This window comes from Meriones unguiculatus, chromosome 6, assembly GCF_030254825.1.
Source record: "Meriones unguiculatus strain TT.TT164.6M chromosome 6, Bangor_MerUng_6.1, whole genome shotgun sequence".
Taxonomy (NCBI): Eukaryota; Metazoa; Chordata; class Mammalia; order Rodentia; family Muridae; genus Meriones; species Meriones unguiculatus.
In genome coordinates, this window is record NC_083354.1 from 27,089,839 (window position 1) to 27,106,906 (window position 17,068).

A 17,068-nucleotide genomic window follows, 5' to 3' on the forward strand; every position below is an offset into this window, starting at 1 on the left:
TGCCATGGCGACCAAACCCCAGCTCTCCACATCTCCCCCTTTTTTATTTTGTTTGAACAGTAAGCTTCCTACTGTCAATACAGCATTATGCCAGAAAGCCAACATCTGAGCCTGGTGGAAGGCAATGCTTCAGCTGTTGACCGTCATTGGAGCAACCTCCTCACTGTGAGGCTGTCCTGTCCTAGGTCGGTGAAGACTTAATTGCACTCTTGTGTCACTGACTTTCCAGATCATTTGGCAAGAGAAAAATTGTGATTTACACCCATCCCCGTGCAATGGGAAACAGATCCCCAGGGAGTGAAAGGGCTGTAAATCCAGATTGTAGCATGTGCCTGCAAAGACAGGCAACCTTGTCAAACATTAATTTTTCAGCATGGATAACCAAATATTGGGGGAGGTGGCTTGCTCCAGAGCGGCTAGCGCCTGTGCGATCACCACCTTGTCACATTTTTGTTGGGTTTTGAGTTTGCAGAACAACCAGAGGACAAATATTAAACCACAGCACAGGGCAGCGCCAAACATCCCAACACCCACCCATTCCTTAAAATAAGAAAAGGCGGAAGAAACCCAGGATAATAAGCCATCTGTGAGCGATAAATCCACTCGAGTAGAATTAATGGTCACCACTGCCTCCCTTAGCTCTTCAAGCATTTCTTCAAATCCTTCTGACCAATTTCCTGCAAGATATAGGGACAATTTCCTGGACAAATTAGCGGCTCAGGTAAGATCTTCATATTGTACACTGGTAATACAGAGTGCTCCTATTTTTCTTTCACACCCTAATTGAGCCAATTGAGATAAAATATCTATTCTTTCTTCCACAAGATCCAGAAGCTGGTTAAGAACCATCAATCTGCCTTTTAATTGTGCGCTAGCAGATGCATGAAGGTTTATGGCTTCAGCCACACCTGCCGACAATTGATTTACTATCAAATAAGGCAGGCCTAAATCTTTACTGGACAAGAAAAAATTATGAATTATGTATGACCGGCATAGGCTTCGGGAATGCAGACAAAATGGCCCAACGTTGTACCCCCACAATACTAGGAACCTGATTTAGAAGGATCCAAGCAAGAACTGGAATTAGTTGTAGGTATATTCGTTGAAAGATCTTCTTCAGCTGCCGCGAGCTTTCACGTGAGGCGCTCCAGTACCCAGAATGGATTGTTTTCTTCCAGTAACAATCCACTGAGTCAGGCAGTAACAGCACACACCTTTAATCCCAACACTCAGGGAGGCAGAGGAAGATGGATCATTACGAGTTCAAGGCCAGCCTGGTCTTCAAGCAAGGCTACACAGAGAAACCACCCTGTCTCAGGGAGAAATATAAAATATGCCTTGAGGGCAGGAACAAAGCACCTGGAGCTGTCCCGTAAAATCTTGATCTAATACTCCAGGATGGACCATAAGACCTTTTAGAGTGAGAGAGGAGCGACCCAAAATAAGACCGACACTTCCTTCAGGCAGGGGGCCTTCAAACTCCACTGGGATAGGTCGCACCCCCATGTGTGGCATTAATAAGAATTGGGAGGTAGAACGGAGGTCCAACCCTGCTGATCCTCTTGTTGTTCTACAGCTGGATAAACCCTCCTGTTGCCTACCTGTGTCCCATATCTTTTGGGGCCCTGAGACCTGGGGCCCTGATGCCCATTTTTTGGAACATTTTTATCCCTCTCTTCAGAGGGGTTGTCATGCTGTATAAGTTTTCCCTGAATATCTGACTGAGCGGCATTCATTAGCCCAGTGATTGCCTTTTCTACACTTAGGGCAAAGTCCAGGAACTTTCTTTTGCGCAGACATACGGCAGTCTCTTTTTAAATGACCCATTTTGCTGCAATTAAAACAAACTTTATTGTTTCCAGAACTTGGGCAGTTCTTGCTTTGCAAGGCCAGCGTTGGTAAGCGGGCCTCCGAGTCCTCGGCAAACTTTTATCCAATCTGTTAGTCCTTTGCTCTTTCTAGGGATAATGACTGCCTTGCATTCTGGTGAAGTATTCTCATACAACAGTTGCTCTATCATTGGTCGGACCCTTTCCGGGTCTCCAAATATTCTGCCTGCTGCGTCTGTCATTCTGGCCACAAATTCTGGGAATGACTCCTGAGGACCCTGGATAATTTTTGTTAAATGGCTTTCAGTCCCACCCTTCTTTGAAAGGGCCTTCCATGCTTTAATTGCAGTGGCAGAAATCTGGCCGTACCCTCCCCAATCATAATTTGTCTGTCGCTAAACATGTGCACCTTATCCTGTTAGTAAGTCAAAGGTCCAATTTTGTTGATTGTCCTCTGCATTAACATTAGCCCTAGCCTGGGACTGACAGGCATCATGCCATAAAGCTTTCCATTCCAAAAACACTCCCATATTGGGGAGGGCAGCTTTTACTACAGTCTGCCAATCATTTGGGGTCATTGCTGTAGAGCCCAGCCTCTCAAGCTGCATGATTGTAAAATTAGCATCCACCCTGTACTTGTTAATTGATTCTGCCAGTTCTTTGACTAGGGGGTAGTCTATAGGCACGTAGACACGGCCTCCCTCCACGTCTTCGAATACTGGAAAAATCTGAAAAATTTTATGTCTATCTTTTGTTGAAAAGAAGGAGTCAGGGCAGTACCTCCCGATGTAGGGAGGAGGAGGAGCACTAGGGACAACAGGAGCGGCCGACCGAGAAAGTACACGCTTCCTGTTTCTCAGTAGTGGCCGCTCATCCAGGTGGTATCGTTCTTCCTCATAGCAGGCTGCTTCCTCCTCTAGATCTGACTCCTCGGAGGGACTTAACTCCTCCGACTCAGAATTGCCAATTTCTAAAGCCTCTAGTTCTTTTGTCGGATAGAGAGGCTCCTTTTTAGATTTTTTTCTTCTCCTTATCATGTTTCTCTCCCAGGGTGTCCTTTCCCTTGCCTTTCACTCCCGCGGCTTTACCGTCCATGGAAGGGTCTTTATCCTTAGGGACATCTTTAGAGACATCCTTTTCCTTTTTTGTAAGAGCTCTTAACCTTTTATCCCGTTCTGTTTCTGACATGCTGTCTTGTATCTCCTCCAACACTTCCTGACCAGCCTTAATAGAGGAACGACAGTTTTCATCTTCCAAGCAAGATTTAACCAAAAGCCACAGTGATCTAGTACCTGCTCTTAGCTTTTTGTTAATCTCTTCCCTTTCGAGATCGCCCTCAAGCTTGTACAAAACCAAAAGAAAAAGGATGAGGGCAACAGTCACAACAGGGAAAGCAATAAGGGCTCCTGCTAGCTGAGGTGAAAGATGAGATAAATCAAGACCAAACATACCTCTCAGAACTTACCTCGATGCTGCAGTTCTGAATCCTCCCCGCGAACTGGGGGTCTCCTCAGCACCAGCAATGGCAGGCTCCCGGCGTCCCGGGTTTCGGCACCAGATATTGCGACCCGCATAATCGTCTCGCCAGCAAGAACGCACGCGGACAATAGGATCCTTCTGCAGCAAGCTTTATTACAATGAAAAGAGGAAGACCCTGAGCCCCTAAGTGGCGCTGTTTATATAAGCCCTGCTTGCACCAGGGTTGTGTGAGATGACGTATCATTCCCTGATTGGCTGCTCACCCATCTTGTGATATGACATATCATCCCCTGATTGGCTGCTCACCCATCACCCCATACGACGCCCCAGGCGGGGCTCGTGACTTGGCGCGCTATTGCCTAACGGTAATGCGCTCTAGGACTTGTTTACCAGTTTTGAGGGTGGAAGCCAGCGCCATGGTGACCAAACCCCAGCTCTCCACACGGGTCCTGGGAAATGGTACAGCTCCGGGAACTCAGAGTATATTTTAATTATATTTTTAATTATAGATGTGAATTTCTTCAAAGTAAGAAATCATCAGGGAAATTGCCCAGTATATTCAAAGCTACGAGGGATTTGTTCATGTAACGGTAATTTACAAGGGCCATTTCTAATAGCATATGTTTGTTACCTAATAATATGTGATTCATCAGGGTGATGTTCATTTTTGTTTGTTTGTTTGTTTTCCCAAATACTCTATGTTTTTCTTCCTTTCTCTTGTCTTCTCCTGCCTCTTCTCTGCACAGAGGAAACAAAACTCTTGTCTTGTGAAGCTGGAACCACTTAGACAGTTTCCAGGCGGCTTTGGGTTGCTTCTGCTGCCTCCTTCATCTTCCCTCTGAGTGAGGCCACTCGCTACTCTAGCTACCTCCTGCCACCTCCATCTGGATGTCTGACTCAATCTTCTGACCTAGTACATGGCAGAGGCAGGGCACTCAAAGGTGGCTCCTGAACCTGGTTATTTACACCCTTAAATTAGTAAGGACTTCCTAGTGGCAAGCAGTGGGAGCCCACCTCAAACTGAAGCCAAAGGAGACTGTATTGTCTGACTGACTGAGAGGCAGCATCTGCAGAGGGCATGGGCTGACAGTTGGGGTGCAGTTTTCTCAGAGGGAGAGCTGCTTGGTTGGAGAGCATGGCTCCTTTCCCATGTCTCAGTTCCTCATGAGTCCAAATACACCTCTGTGTGTAACTGCAGTTCTGTGGTTGCACAGGGTGTGTGGTAAGAGTGACCCTGAGAAGCTTCCATTTCACTGATGTTTGACACTGCATAAAAGTTTACAAGATCAATAGAAATCAAACCTAAATTAAAGGGCTGCTTTGCTCAAATTCTGCTGCTTGAATGAAAATTCACTTCAGTTTGGGAAGACCTTAAGTTTCAGGCCACAGATAGATGTATATCTTGTAAGTCAGCCAATCAGGCAGTAACCTGAATTTCTTTTCCTCAGGGAGAACATTTTGTGAATTCCTGGGTCAGAAGAGAATTACCTATGGTATCAGGTAAAACCTCAGGCACATTCCAAAGTCTTTGTTTGGTTCTTTCTTTTGGTGTTTCTCTCTCTCTCTGTCTGTATCTCAGTCTCTGTCTCTCTGTATCTCTCTCTCTCTAACTGTGTGCACACAGTGCACATATACAGGTGCTTTTGGAAGCCAGACAAGGGCATCAGATCCCTTCGAGGTGGAGAAACAGGCATTTGTGAGCTCTCTGATGTGGGTGCTGGGAACCGAACTCAGGTCCCCTAAAAAAGTAGAAAATGCTTTTAACCACTGAGCCATCTCTTCAGCCCTCATCAACTTTCTTCAAAAAATATTTTTATAAGTGATTTCTCCATCATGGAATGACTTTGTTTTGTTTTGTGTTTTATTTTTTTATTTTTTTTTTTTACTTTATGGCTGGGAGAGAGAGTTAAGCAGTTAATGTACTTGTGCTCCTGGGAAGGACTTGGGTTATGTTCCCAGCACCCTGTAGTAGCTGACAACTCTGCAAGTGTATTTCCAGAAGATCCAATACTGTCCTCTGACCTCCTTGGCTACTCTACACATGTGATACAGCCAAACACTCAGACAGAACACCTACATCAAAAATAAAAATAAGTGAATCCTTAAAAGTAAATTTTTTAAAAATTGACACCCAGCCAAGCACTGTGGCACATGCCTGTAATCCCAGCACTCAGGGAGGCAGAGGCAGGTGGATCTTTGAGTTTGAAACCTGGCTGGTCTACAAAGCAAGTCCAGGACAGACAAGTCTACACAAAGAAAATCTGTCTCTAAAACAAAGGAAAATAAAACCCAATTTACACTCAGTTATTTCCATAATGTATATGTGTATGCGTGGGTCCATGTGTGAAGGTCGGAAGCCAGAGGACAACATAGGAGTTGCTTCTCTCCTTCTGCCATGAGGGTTCCAGGGATTAATTAAAAGTTTGTCAGGCTCAGCAGCAAGCATCTGTACCGTGGAGCCATGAACTGGCTTACTGTTTAGCATAGGTGAACACAGCTAAGTGTGGTAGGGTGGGCGCTGTCATGGATGCTTCTTTAAAACAGCTAACATTTTGGATAACATGTTTTGGAAGCATTTTTGAGCATCTCTCCTGTTCCAGGCTGGCCTCAAATGCAAATGAATTTTGAAGTTTTGTTTCTCCTGCTGAGTTCTGAGACAGAGCTTCTTGGGTGCTGGTGATGGAACTGAGGACTTCCTGAAAGCTAGGAGAGCATGCTACCAACTGAGCTACATTTCCAGTCCCCCAAAACATTCTTAAGTGACATAGTGTGCTGTTAAGAAATTAAGGAATATTCACATTAAAATGATGTGACAGGCTTAAGGATATTACTCACTTGCCTAGAAAGAACAAGGTCCTTGTGTTTCATGCCAACATCCAAAGGAAAACAAAGCCTTAACGTTAGGAATCTAGCTCAGTTGTAGGGCATCCATACAGCAAGTAGGACAGGCTCTGAGTTCAGTCCCAGCAGAGGTCAGAGACATGGGAACATGGGGTAGTGGATAGGTGAAAACAGTCGTAATAGAGTAAGAATTCTATGGTCATATGAGTATGCTTCTCCCTGTATTTCCTGCTCTTGGAAGGTGGAATGAGGTATCCATGGCCAGGTAGGACTATGATAACAGGTTAGAGGCCAGTATAAGCTGAATGAGGTTACTGCCAAGTATAGAGTTCCATGCCTGTAATCCCAGCACTAATAAAGCTGAGGCAGAAATATGATGAGTTTAAGGATAGCTTAGCTTAGCCTACATGGCAAAGCATTGTGCCTCCTTCCCCAAATGAGCATGAGGGTGAAGGGATGCCTCAGATGTTATAAGTATTTGTTGTTCTTGCCAAGGACTCAGTTTCAGTTCAAAGTGTCTCCAAGGTAGTCGCTTACAACAATTTCTAACTTCATCTCGAGGGGATGTAACATCCTCTCTGTCCACCTGGGGCCCTAGCCAACCTGTGGTATACATATATGCTTCCTGTAGGCAAAACACTCAAAACACATTCATAATCAAGTGAGTACACACACACACATACACATATACCAAGAGAGCGAGAGAGGGAAAGAGAGAGAGAGAGAGAGAGAGAGAGAGAGAGAGAGAGAGAGAGAGAGAGAAAGATGGCATCCTTCTCCCTGGAAACACTGTATTCTAGTAACTTGCTAAATAACAAACACAAACGGAAAAAGAAGATGCAGACAATGTTTATTCTCTTGGTCTTTGAACGCAGAGCTGTTTCTTTGGCCACATATGCAAGAGCCTACAAAAAAAGTGATATTGTCGCCATGGGGAATGGCCTGTCAAAAAGGTGTGATCATGAATTCTACCACAGCAAAAGTGGAAGAGTCTACAGTGTTACCCAGCATGCTCTTTTTTATTAAAGAAGCAAGTCATGAGCAGGATTCCTGGGAAGAGAATCACTGAAAGTATTTATCTGATTAGGAACTCTAAGGGTCAGGGATGGGCAGTAAGTGCAGGGTGCTTTCCTTACAAACACAAAGCTTTGCATTCTGTCTCCAGAAACCATGTGTCAAAGCCAGGTGTTACTGTTGTGCATTCTCAGGACTGGGGAAGCAGGGAAAGATGGAATCCTGGGGATCTTCAACCACACCAGAGAAGTGAAAGCCCCTCACATCAAGGGAGACACAGTGAAGGTTGTCCACTGACTTCCGCAGATATCTGAACAATATACCTGCACGTATACCTGCACACACGTGAACACACACAGAACTCTAAGTCCTGAGACAGCTTCCTAATATAGGTGAAGGAAATGATCAGATAAAGAAGGAAGCCAATGAAAGACACAAGTGCCAGCCTGCTCCAACCAGAGAAACATACTTGTGAGAACTAAGAAAAACAGTAGAGCAGACCAATCAGTTCATGTCAGAGGCAGTCCCTGTTCCCATTACTATGGAACCCACTTGGACACTGAACTTCCATGGGCTACATCTGTGCAGGGGTTCTAGGTTATCTCATCTCCATGCATGGTCCTTGGTTGGAGTATGAGTCACAGGAAAGACCCCTGTGCTCAGATTTTTTGGTTCTGTTGCTCTCCTTGTGGAACTCCTGTCCTCTCCAGATCTTACTATTTCCCACTTCTCTAATAAGATTGCATGCACTCTGCCCAAGAGTTGGCCATAAGTCTCAGCATCTGCTTTGATAGTGTGCAGGGCAGAGCCTTTTAGAGGCCCTTTGTGGCAGGCTCCTAACTTGTTTTCTGTTTTCTTCTTTTTTTAATATCCATCCCCTTTGCCTTTCGGGATGGAGATTGAGCATTATAGCCAGAGTCCTCCCTCTTGATTAGTTTCTTTAGGTGTGCAGATTTTAGTAGGTGCTCTTTGATCACCTTCTCCTGAGTGCGGAGCATCCTTACCAGGCCACAGAAGAAGACAATGCAGCCACTCCTGATGAGATCTGATACACTAGGATCAGAAGGAAGGAGAGGAAGACCTCCCCTATCAGTGGACTTGGGGAAGGGCATGAGTGGGGCATGAGAAGGGGAGGGAAGGTGGGATTGGGAGACAAGGAGGGCGGGGTTCAAGGGGGGAATACAAAGTGAATAAAATGTAATTAATAAAACTTAAAAAAATATATACATAGGATACATTGTTGAAAAAAAGAGAAAAACAGAATTTATTTGCTATGACATTGTGGCTTAATAGAAGTCAAAAGTCAATAAAATAAAAAGGTTTAGACTCTAAAAATATTTTTCTGTTTAAATTAAAGTGTAGCATTCCAAATGCCAAAGAAATACTTAAAGCAAAAGGAAAAAAAAGGGGGAATCTAGGATTATGTGTGAGACTTGTCAGACCAAGGTTGGGACAGTTTAATTTTCAAGTCTTCACAGTGTAGAGAAGACCAGTGGCCCAGATCCAGGATGAGTGATCTTCCCAGTGTGGTGATCTCAAAGAGCAAGCCATCAAAATGACTGTTTTTAAGAAAGCCACAGGAGAAACGACCTTTCTCAAATCTTCACACTGACCTGAAAACTGGAATCCTGTCTTGATTTTGTTGTATCCTGATTCTAGATGACCAAAGGATAGTCATAAGTTAGACTTTAACACAGTGACCATGTACAGAAATTAATAGAATGAATGGAATACCCCAGTGTTTGCCACTCTGCTCCAGCAGTTCTAACATGGTCTTTCTTGTGCCTCTTATTTCTTCCCGCTCTTCTATCCACCCTCAATTATTCTGACACAAGTACAGATCATGACATTATTCCCACCTATACACATACCTAACTTGAACTTTGTTATCAAAGCCTGCTCTTCTCACCCACTTCTTTTCCCCAAGCTTACTGCAATGACAGCGTCTTTACTAATGAAGACTTGAGGAAGGAGACTTTTAAGGACTGGCCCCATGAGTCACCTGAGGCTGTTGAAGCTCTCATCAAAGCAGGCCTTTTCTACACAGGTCAGTCGGGGGTTTTCCCCCTTATTTGTATGTTTCTGTGTGTGAGTGTTGCCTGAAGGTAAGTATGGGTGCCACATGTCTGCCTGGTGCCCTCAGAGGATAGACAGGGTGTTGGATCCTGGAACTGGAGGTATAGTTGCCGTGTGCCAGCATGTGGTGCTGGAAACAAACCTGACTCCTTTGCAAGAGCAGCCAGTGCTCTTTATGCTGAGCATCTCTTTAGCATCTGACTCAGAATTTTGTGTCTGCCACATATCTAATCCTGGAATTGCACTTTTCTTTATTTTCGTTTGTCATAGATCTCTTTGGGGCCTCATAAGACCTTCAGTTTTCCATAGTTCCCTTGGTGCTCAGCCTCTGAGCTTGGGGATCCTGAGGTCACTTCATCTGACAGGCCTATTCCACTGGCACTAAACTCACCACCTGGTCTTAACGCATTGCCTTTTCTTGCCAGCCTTGCCTGAGTGTCACGGATGAAGCGCTCCTATTTCTAGAGGAGTAGAGCAGGCAATAATGTGAGGAGAGACAGGGATTCTTCATAACATGCCTTGCATAGAGGTTTCTAAGTTTGCTCTTCCATCCTGCCCCAGATACAAGTATATTCTTCTGATTAACTCAGTAAGCAATTGCTTGTTGGTTGCCTATGTCTGTGAATGTCCCGTAAGTCATCATTGTCCAGAACAGACAGAAATCTCTGCTCTCACGGAGCTCCTACTCTAGGTCCTAATGGCAAATCTTTCAGTATGATGGTTTGGGAGAGGTTTCATCAAAGCACATGGTGCACAGGAACCTTTGGCGACTGTTGCTGACTGTTGCTGACCACCCCACTGAAGGACCAAGAGTCCTGTGTGAATTCTTGCCTCCTGTGCGTGGTATTGTCACATAATCCAACTGGAGGAGCAAGCAGGATTTCACTAGTGAAATCTGGAGTCGAATTCATGAGTTGACAGGTGTATGTGCTGTTGAGCTGACCCCATCTCCTTTTCCTAGGCAAAAAGGACCTTGTCCGGTCTTTTTCCTGTGGAGGATGTATGGAGAAGTGGGAGGAAGTTGATGACCCATTAGCAGACCACACCAAGTTTTTCCCAAAGTGAGCAAAGTGAATTCTGTTGACTTTAAACTCACTTCATCTGTTATTCCCTCACTGTCCAGGTTTGTTATCTGTGGGTAGTGTCTGCTCACTCTTTGGTTCCTACTGTGAAGGGCTCATTCTTCTATCTTTATTCCTTTCCCCACTAAAAGTGCTCTAAATTGATTTAAGTTTAATTATTAACATTTAAATATAAAGGTTTAAATAACCATCTGGACTTGAGATAGGATGCTAATAGTATCTGAATCACTTAAAATATTCCTTAAAAATGTTTTCTTAGTGTGCATTAAGACATACAATAACATTGCATATATATATATATACATTATGTTTTACATATGTTATATATATTACAGTTTACTACAATCATGCTCACCACCATCCTCCCATTACATTCTCTTATCTCTTTATAGCTCTTCTTAGTTCTATTCCTTCTAAAATCATATGTTTTGTGCCAGCCCAGGGATATATAGCAAGACTTATCTTTGCCATAAATAAATAAATAAATACAAAGATAGATAATCCATTTCATTTTGAAGTTAAAGAGTTACAGCAGTGGTCACTTTTTTCTTTTCCTTTTTCTTTTTTAAAGTATTTGACTTTTGGGTGTTTTGTCTGCATGTATATATGTGCACTGCTTGCATGCCTGGTGTCCACAGAGGTCAGAACGAGGGCATCAAATATCCTAGAACTGAGTTACAGGAGGCTGTGAACTGCCTGATATGGGTTTTGGGAAGCAAGCCTGAGTCCTCCCAGGAGTAGTGACTGTTCTCCCACTGAGACATTTTCAGGCCTCACTTTTTTTCTTTTTTCTTTAGGAGTATGTAGAAAATAGTTGAGAATGTCAGGGTCTTCTTCTTCTTAAACCCTGTGTGGCAAGTTGGGAGACATTTTGGTTGTACTTAAAACTTGTTCTAGAATCTATCAACAAACTTTGTTTTATTATAATTAAAACTAGCATACGTAATGCGTATCTACTGTACTTACATATCTGGTTGAAAGGACAATAACAATAAAGCTTAGGAGCTGAGTGCTAAAGTCAAGATGTCAAGGTCTCTCAATGCCTCAGAGGCCACCTTGCCACTCTCTTGTCCTGAGGATGCTGCCCTCCTCATCCAGGGGCAAACACAGTCCTGATTTTCAGTTCACAGTCCTTTTACCAAACAAAAGCACACACACATCTACATGAACCTTCAATTTTGCCTGTTCTTCTTCAGTTGTTTGTTGCTTCTTTTTATTTTAGTTCTATGTCTGTTGTGTGTGTGTGGAAGGGGACAGAAGGTTGAATCCAGAATGTCATGAGTGAGAAGCAGCACTTTGCCACTGAACTACTGCTCCAGCCCTCACATTGTTTAAGACAGAATCCTAGTATGTCTACAGAGTGAGTCCCAGGAATCCAGGGCTACCCAGAGAAAACCTGTTTCAGAAAAAAAAAATTAAAAAATTTACTGTGTAGCTGATCTTGATTTGCAGTATAGCTCAGATTTCCCTTGAATTCACATCTTCTTGCCTTACTCTCATGATGCACAGCCATGTGCTACCATAATTGATTGGCTTGCCTGCTATGTTTGTTGGGGGGGCCGGTCAGCTGGTAGAGGAGTGTTTGAGACAGAGTGCCAGATAACTCGGGATGGCCTCGAACTCAGTGTTTAGGGAGGATGGCCTTAAACTCTTATCCTGCCGCCTCCCCCTCCCAAGTGCTGGATGACAGGCATGTTCCAACACACCCAAGTTTTGTTTTGTTTTACTTTATTCATTTTTATTTTATACATTGGTGTTTTGTCTGCATGTGTGAGGAAGTCAGATCCCATGGAGCAGGAGTTATAGACAGTTGTGAGCTGCCATGTGGGTGCTGAGAATTGAGCTCTGGCTTTCTGGAAGGGCAGCCAGAGCTCTTGAACACTGAGCCATCTCTTTAGCCCCAGCTTTTGTTTAAATAGACAACAGCAATTTGTAAACTTACAATTGGCAACAATGACCATATCCTTTCTTCCAAGTGTCTTTCTGGGACACCCCAGGGCTCTCAGTTGCTAATGGGAGTCTGGAATAAACATAAATTCAGACCTTAACAAGAACAGAATTCCAGAGACTTACAACAAGGTCAAAGTGGAGACAGTGAGTGACAGGGTGTGCTCATTCCTGAGGGTACACTTCCTCCTCCCAAACTCAGGGGCCATTGTAGAAGAGGGGCCCAAGGGGTCAGAAGAGCCAGAGGCTGTAGAGGACAGCTTGGTTTTGTCTTGTTTTGTGCATAGCAGGTTCCTTCCCTCAGGAACTCACAGTTGCTGTGGTTGCCTATCCATACAAGCCTGCCCCAAATCCAGCCAAGCCAAGCCCCACCTGTAGGAGGGGAGCTGTTGACACTTGTTCAACCAGTGGGCCTTGAGGTTTCCTGAGCTCTGCTGGATGGCCCCGTGTCCAGTCACCCATGAGCATCACTAATTGAATTCAGTTAAAAGAGGATATGAAGCTGGGAGGCGACCTGACTTTAGGAGGAGTCTGGGGAAACTGAAGAAAGGCAGTGGGGGTTGATATAATCCACATACATTGTATACACATCTGTGATTTCCAAAGAATAAAATACTTTTTAAAAAAGAAAAGGCTTCCAAACTGTGGCTCAGAAAGCTCTGCCACTTTGATCAGGGCTTATAGATGAACGAGAGCAACAGAGAGTGGTGTGCAGAGGAGATAATTGGCGAGGGAGAGAGGAGTGAGTCAGGAGAGGTGCTCAGGGGAATTTTGCAGTTCTGATTCACTAGGAATGAGATTGCTTCTTTATTACACAGGTTTCAGAGAACAAAGACAGACTAATGACATACTAACATGTCCAAGAAGTACAGAAGATTTGTTTGATTTTTCATTACGAAGTGTTACAACTTCAGTCATGATTAGAAAATATAAACAGAGCAAATTTATCTTTATTATAAGCCTTATAACTCCAAAGCAAACTCTAAAGATTGTCTTATCCAAAGCAAACACATTTCTTATATAACATCCTGCTTTTAGGCTGGTGGTATTTGTAGATTTAAGGCACTCCAGACAAACAGAAAACACCTGAACTTTCTTTTTAATGAAGAACAAATATTAATACACAACTCCTTTTACGACTTGTGTCATCATCTACACTATAAAGTAGGAACACCTTATTTTAGTCAATCTGTCTTATTTACTCAGTTCTCTTCCTCCAGGGGTGTACCCTGTATGACCCCCTATCTGTAAACTACATTTTCAGAGAGTTCTAAGCGTATTGTAAAGGGAGGCCTTGAATCTGTTACCTGGTTTTCTGACCAGTCAGAGCTTGTCAGCTGTGTTTGTTTCCCCTGTACCAATTATACTGTTTGAGTTTGCTTAAGGGCAGATATCCACAAAAGATTCCTGTAGTAACGGCTTCATGAAATAATTTCTAGCTTACATGCTAATCTGTGCTCAGTGATCTCCAAAGCATAAGGAAACCTTCAAAACAGTGGCCAGATAATGTTATTTTTCATGAAAGGAAATAACTCAGACATAATTTTCTTGGGAAAAGACAGAAAAAATCATAATGCAGAAAGGATTCCTCCCCCCAAATAAAATGCATAGATCCTAAAAACTTACAAAAGAGGGAAAGAATGAAATGATTGCAGCATTTGGCTCTTCTTTGCTAGAGCTGTGTCAAACAGCTGTGCAGGCTTCATGGCTTTTGCTGTTTCCAATGGATATGGCTGTGCCATCAGATGCTCCCAGAGCCTTGGTGTGAGGTTGACATAGACATCTCATGTATGGCTGAACACTCAATAACCAATTATTCTCTGTACTACAGTGAGAAACTTATGTAGCCAAGGATCAAAGCAGCAGCATTCGTTGCATAGGAACATAAATATTTAGAAGGAATTTTGACAGGATGTCCATTAAGCCAGATAGCATTCCTAGACCCTTCCCTGCTAAGACCTTTACAGTGTTTCTGGGTCATGTGCTTTTCACCAGATCTAATTTAGGTTTTTGTTTTCTTTCTTTTTGCCTTTTTGAAATAGGGTCTCACTGTGTTGCCCTTTCTGTTCTGACTTTGCTATGTAAATCGGTCTGGCCATTGACCCAGAGATCCACCTGTCTTTGACACCCAAGTGCTGAGATTTACAAGCCTACACCACCACACCAAGATTGACCAGGTTCAGAGCATCTGTGAAACAGCTTCAAGTCCAATTCAAAAGCAGTTGGTTATCCCCAAAGATTCAGGGCACTCTTCACCGTTGGCCTCATCTTGTCTGGCATGATGGTGATGTTGTAGAATGCAGGTGGCCTTCCTCCCTCAGCAGACTGAAAAACCTCTTCCAGTACTGTGACAGGGAGACAGCAGGGAGGAAATTCTGAGTCAGCTCCTCTCTATCCTGAAAGCAACATGCTCTGTGTATTCAGAAATAGGTCTGTAGTTCTGTCCAACTTATTTTGTGAGACAGGTCTCTCATTAAGCCTGGAGCTGGCCAATGAGACTTACTGGCTGGTTAGTGAGCCCCTACAGTCTTCCTGTCTCTCCTTCTCTGGCACTAAGATTACACTGTCCCTATTGCCTGGCTATTACACAGGTGCTGGAGCTCTGAACCCAGTCTCCATGTTTGCCCAGCAAGCATTTGCCAACTGTACCATCTCTAAGCTCTGGATATCTAACTTAAAATTTTATTTGTGTGATATCTATGTTTTTATACTTAATGTGAATTTCATGTAGTTGGCACACTCAGATCTTATGGGTTTGTTTCTGACAGTTTGACAAGAGTTGAAATGGTTAAAAATTACTGTTAACTAAATTCTTAATTGTACACTTTGTTTAGTATCTTTTAATGTCCTTTGTTGTTCTTTTTCCATGACTCTGTAGAGTTTTCTCATATTTTAATCTGTGAATTTTTATTTATTTTTACCTTGTTCACTTAGGTAATGTGTGTTTGTGTGTGCAATGTGTGTTCTACATGGGGCCAAAGGGAGACAGGGAGTCTCCTCTCCTTTATGTCACCCTCTTGTTCCCTTGAAGCAGGGTCTCTCTCTGAACCTGTTAGCATCCAGCGAGCCCTAGTTATCCTCTTGCCTCTGCACCCACAGTGCTGTGTCACTATCTTCTATTCTTTCTGATTATTTTAGCTGGTTTCACGGACAGGAACTAGCTCTGTTCACACCCCAACACACTCCCCCAATATCCTCACCATTACTTTACAAACCACATGCATCGTTATTAGGACCCAGAGACTGAAGGTTTTACAGGATGCAAGACTGACAGAGTCACTGAAAATGTTCACTTTCTATTTCACTCCTGGTCCTGAATCTTCATGTTCTCCATAAAGCTAATACAGTCAGTTAACTGCATGGAACCATTTCATGACTTTTATCTTCTTTGCATAGTTGTGTATTTCTTCAAAACCTGAAGTCCTCTGCAGAAGTGATTCCAGCCCTTGAGAGCCACCATGCACTTCTGGAAGCCATGGTAATGAGCCCTGCCTCTTCTCTGACTCAGCAACACATGATTGTGGGGTTGAGCTGTGATTGTCAACTGTAAATGTATCATAATTAGATAGAGTCCACGAGAATCTAAGAAGCAACTGTCACATGACAGCTATATATGGGGCTTCACAGTGAACAGTGAGCCCTTCTCCCAGAAGATTCAGATGCTTGAGACCCTTTTAGACTTGACTTGATTAAAACGTAGACTAAACAGTCCATCTGCCCTTTTCCTGCAGGGCAGTAGGCTAGACTTTCTGCTAGAACTTTAGAACCTTAAACAAATGTGTCATTTTCCTTAGTTGGACTTTTGCTTGAGACAGATTTTCAGATTTTCAGCTTAGGCTGATCTTGAATTTTCTGTGTAGCCAAACCTGACCTGGAACTTCTGATCTCTGCCTTGGCCTTAAAAATGCTATGGTTCCAACTGTCTGCACCTATGTCTAGCTGATTTGACTTTTGATGTTGTTTCTTGTATTTAAACCAAGACCCTTTTGTGCTAGGCAAGCACTCTAGGACTGAGACATATTTCTGACCCATGAATGTGCTTTGTGAACCAAACCAAATGCCAAGTAGTAAACCAGGAAATGAATTTTTGCAACATAAGACACAACTACGAATTCAATGGGCATACCAACTGCTGCAGGCTGTAGTTGTTTGGTAGGTGTGCTATTATTGCCTTCTCACAAAGGAAAAGCAAATCTGGGAATCATGGCTCATGTCTACAATATAGCATTCTGGAAGCTGAGGCAAGGAGATGGCTGTGAGTTCAAGATTAGCCTGGATTATACTATAAAACCCCATCTCTGAAAACAAAACAAAACAAAAAACCCGACAGCAAACAAATCGGAAAAAAAAATGAAGAAAAAATGTTGAAAACTGAAAAGATAATCAACTCTGGGTTGAAGTGATATGTGTACAGTATTTGCGAATTTCAAAATGACATTGCAAGGGCTAGAAATGTTGTTCAGTTGGTAAGATACATGCCACATACAGAGTGAAATCTAGAAGACATTGGGTTCTCAATGATAACATAATGTCTCACTATCATGCAAATTTTAATTTAATAAAGAATTTCTCTTTCAAAGGAAATCACAAGTGAAAGCAATCACGAGGACCCAGTTCAAACCACCAAGGCCGGTAAGAACGTGAAAGCACATGGGATTCTGTGTATGTGTATGTGGGCTTTGGACAGGAAAGTGTGTTTATAATTGTCCAAGGAGCTCCTAGAGGAGAGCACTGAGGTGAAGGGAGCTGTGGGTGAGAGAGCGCTCCTGTGGCATCTTGAGAGTGAATGCAGGACTACAG

The 17,068-nt window shown here is 43.3% G+C and overlaps 1 pseudogene; it reads left to right on the forward strand.

The window, feature by feature from the left end:
• Nucleotides 1-17,068, forward strand: part of LOC132646062 (baculoviral IAP repeat-containing protein 1a-like) — a 48,634-nt pseudogene that overhangs the window by 13,009 nt on the left and 18,557 nt on the right.